This window comes from Triticum dicoccoides, chromosome 1B (assembly GCF_002162155.2).
Source record: "Triticum dicoccoides isolate Atlit2015 ecotype Zavitan chromosome 1B, WEW_v2.0, whole genome shotgun sequence".
NCBI lineage: Eukaryota > Viridiplantae > Streptophyta > Magnoliopsida > Poales > Poaceae > Triticum > Triticum dicoccoides.
The window spans coordinates 635,032,403-635,037,053 of NC_041381.1; the positions used below are offsets into that span (position 1 = coordinate 635,032,403).

Here is a 4,651-nt window from a genome sequence, read left to right on the forward strand (position 1 = left end):
AACATTTACAATAGTAAATCTATACGATGTGAAAGTATATTCAACAGTGAATCTAATGTAATTGATTTGTTATTGTATATGTTAATATTTTTGTCTAAAAACTTTGTCAAAGTTTATAAAGTTTGACTTTGACCAAAGCTAATATGCGGAGTAAATAAAAACAGAGGGAGTACATATGTTTCAATAGAAATGGAAAGGATAAAGTTTGAAGTTTGGTGTCACATATTTTGCGCAATAAGCTATATATGTCATAGTTTTGTGCCTTTGTCGACTCATGGAACTTATGTTGGACCACAGTGACGGAGCAAACTTTGCTTGGGGAGGTTTTGTGATGACCGACCATGGCAATGTGTAGGCGGGAAGTTTGTCTCGGCACACAAGAGTATGGGTGCAAGCTACGGCCTGCTTCGTCCGTGCAACTCATCCATTAGTTTAATATTTCTTCATCGTTACTTAAAATTAACACTTCATTTGTATTATGGTGTTGCCCAGTAGACCGCCTCGCTTGCATCCCTACACAAGAGCACAAAATGGGTGCGTCATGTTGCTATGCTCTAAAGGATTGTTCTAGAGAATAGTTGACAAAATAGCTTAAGCTAGTTTGTGGAATATTCTAGAGACGCCACATGACAAGGTCCAGTCAAAATGAGAAGTAAATCCAATGGCCGAGGACATTGGAATTTTATACTTCTCCACCATTAGATAAAACTATCTTCACAACTAATATTTCAAGTTATTTGTACACGATATAGTAATATCGAATAGAAACCATTATTGAGATATTTGTTAAGCAATATACTTTAGAATGTTTATAAACAAACAATCTAGAAGGATAAAAAAACACATAAGAATACACAAATGCACACGTAAAAAATATGCTAGTTTTTTCAAAAACTATTTCAAATAAGTTTGGAATTGCCTTTTTTGTTCAATTTTATATTTAAGGAATTGGTTTCAAGGTCTTGTTAAAAGACATGCAATTTTGTCATTTTTAGGGAAACAATGTTTCAGAGGGATTTGGTTCCAAGACTTGTTAAGAAAAATGTCTACAAATTGCGAAAACTAGTGTAATTAGAAAGAACATTATATTTAATATTTAGCATTATTGTCATGTGGTTAACTAAGGTAACTAAGTAACAATAGTCAACATAAGCTAACTTTTTTTGATGGAATAAACAAATCTAACTAATAAGAAATATATCCACTTATATTATACTGCGTTAAAATAAACTATAATAAAGTACAAAAGTTTATTATAAATTATATTTATTTTATAAATTATATGGGCACCTCTGGGTGTGTCCACGTGTCAATGAAAAACAAAAATCACCATGGGAAGATTCTTAGTCTTTTCAAAGGGAAGGAACGTAGCGAGTCGTTTTTCATTATTTTGACGGTTGTGTAAAGAAGAAATACATGGGACATTAAACAACCTACCGAAAATAAACAAGGTTGTATTTATCAAATATACATGGGCCAATCCACTATGCGTGACAAGCATAACACGTCAATGAAGGCTTGCATCCAGGCAATAGGATACCATGGAAAAAAGACTTTGTTCAACCAATTTCTAGGCTCGACTCGGAGGGGGACATAGAAGTAGAAGGAAGAGACAGACGGAGAGTTGATTAATCAGTTAGATTGATCAATCATCAATCATGTCTTACCTACGCAAAAAATCCATGGATTTTCTCAAGACCTTTGAGGTGTTGGTGAAGAATCCGGCGGAGGACGCGCAACGCCGATGGCGGGAGGCCGTCGACACGCTCGTCAAGAACCGTCGGCGCCGCTTCAGCATGGTCCCCAACCTCGACAAGCGATCCCAGGCCGAGAGGCAGCGCCGCAACATCCAGGTTCATCCATTTGTCCTTCTGATGAGATGCCCTTGATCTCGCCGCATTCTTCTCCGCCGAGCTAGTTACCTAGTTGATCTATGTACTGCCCTACAAAGAGGACTTTTCTGATTTTTTACATACTACTAAACAAACTTGCATGAAATGCCACTGATCTATTTTTGCTCTATTATTATCAATGATTTTTTTATTTACATTTCAAATGCAACAGCTAGCAATTTAGCATCAAATGGGTCGTTTCTCTGTTGTATTTCTTTTTACGGAAATCCCTCTTTAATTTTGGGTCCTTTATCCAAATAACAAACATAAGAATGCGGGGTTTTCCACAATGTAGAATTTAGTGACGCAGCGCGTTGTGTTGTTCAGCATTGGGAGCCTGGGCAAGAACCGGACCATGGACAAGGTCGAGGACGTGAGGGTGGACACCTGCTTGCTCACCAACACCACCAACGGCGTCCGGATCAAGAGCTGGCAGGTAATTTTAAAAGGGTCGCGCTAACTGCCACACGTGTGGCAGGAAGGGAGACGCATCACACGTCTCTAATGTAAACAGATTGCCACGTCATCGCATGCATGCATGCAGGAATCTTTTTGGATTTTTAGTTTTTAAAATATTTTATCTCTTAAACGAAAAATCCGATTGAAAATCCGTTTTCACCATTAAATCCCTCGCGATGAGATCTTCGAAACTAGATCCCATGTTGATATGTTTTGATGAATTTTTTTTGGATTAAAAGTTGCCATGTCTATTGCATATGAATTGCCATGATGTTTACACTGAAGTTGTCATGATATGTTTAAGCTATTTTCTTCTACATTTAAAAGTAAATTTTGACATTTATGAAACGGGGAATTAAGAAACTATACTTGCCATGGACCATAAACTAAAATTGCCATGATACATGCACGTAAAATTGCCATGGTTCATACAAAAAATAATTTTCATGGTCAAAGTACTGGAGTTGCCATCATCAAAATACTAAAATTGCCATGATCTACAAACTAAAATTGCCACATGGCAACTTTAGTTTAAGCCCTATGGCAACTGCAGTGTAAACATCGTGGCAACTTCTGACAAAAAAAAATTCGTCGAAACATATCAATATGGGGTCTAGTTTTGAAGATCTCGTCGAGACGGATTTAATGGTGAAAACGGATTTTTAGTTCGCTTTTTTATTTAGGAGATACAACATTTTTAAGCCGAAAACAAAAAAAAATCTGCTGATGTCATCTATTCATACGTGGCAAAATGAGTGGTGATGGTGGCGTGTGGGCGATGTGCAAACGCCCACACGTGTGGGCGTTAACATTTCCGTTTTAAAAAGACAAAAACATTATTGTTACAGAAATAGTAAAAACATTCTCATTGCAACCAACTTGTGTTGCTTAGGGGGGCATGAGCTCCCGCTCGCGAGCTGAGGTTCGAGAGCATCGTGATGAAGAACGTGTCCAACCCCATCATCATCGACCAGTACTACTGCGACCAGCCGACGCCCTGCGCGAACCAGGTAGGCTTCGCCGTCTCGTCTCTAAATCGTAGTATGATGCAGAGTAATGAAGCGTGAATTGAACTTGTGTGCGTGTGCAGACGGAGGCCGTGGAGGTGCGCAAGGTGGAGTTCGTGGACGTGAGGGGCACGTCGGCGATGATGCAGGCGATCAAGATCGCGTGCAGCGACACCGTGCCGTGCCGGGAGCTGGAGCTGAGGAACGTCAACCTCACCATGGTGGGCGGGGGCGCGGCGACGGCCTCTTGCTACCAGGCGTCAGGCAAGGCCGTCGGAGTAGTCATCCCGGCCTCCTGCCTCGCCAAGGGTGACCCGTGGCCGTGATGGTCGTCGAACGATGTTTCCACCGTCTGTCTGTTTGCGTACTTTGCCGGTGTTTTCAACATATAGCTTGGTTATACAAGTGCATGTGACATGAATTACATATATCAAACAACTTTTTTTTATTGGGCTCTGTTTTCACAATATGAAACATAGTGCAAATGGTTTTTGGGAACACTAACTGATTTGTTTCTCGCATAGAGGCGGTGAGTGGCTTAGGGATATTGTCTACCATTTCTTATTTTAAAAATAAAATTTCTTTTGACATACTCCCTCCGTCCCAAAATAAGTGCCTCGACTTTGTACCGGCTCTAGTACAAAGTTATACTAAGCTTGTGACACTTATTTTGAGACGGAGGGAGTACAACCCTTGCGGTAGTCTCGTAACATGTCACAAACAAGGTTATATCACTAATGATGCTGTGAGTGTCATTTTTGGTGCTTTGTGCGATGGTGGAGATTTACATGTCGTGAAAATTTCAATATCCGCACACCTCACAAATAATACCCGAATAACCCACAAATTTGAGCTTATCATGCTCCTTATTAGTGGGCATAAAATTATATTAAAACATGCACATACTAATACTTTGTGGTGGCTTTCCAGTGGTCTAATTTCAGATTTAGCATACATTTGCAAAGTATCCCATCATAAATAAGGGTGTGTTCATAGTTGCAACAATTAAGCAAAAGGAACCAACGTTATCTCGTTAGTTTTAACGGGTTGCTTTGACATTAAAAATGTCCCAACTTAATCGTCATCAACATTAGGAACATGTTAGGCAGAGTACTTGTCCACAATGTGAACCTTGATTTGGCATTATATAGATGACTTTCTCTATAAATTTGATCAAAGTTTGTGAATCTTGACTTTTGTAATTATATCTACATAGCCATATTGTATCGTAATTTGTCACTTGTTTCAGCAAACTATTGGCAAGGAAATAAAATGCAAAAGGGACTAAACGAA

At 39.3% G+C, this 4,651-nt stretch overlaps 1 pseudogene; it reads left to right on the plus strand.

Annotated features, from left to right (window-relative positions):
• Positions 1 to 1,682: 1,682 nt before the first annotated feature.
• On the plus strand, positions 1,683 to 3,684 carry LOC119350752 (annotated as a pseudogene).
• Positions 3,685 to 4,651: the final 967 nt, after the last annotated feature.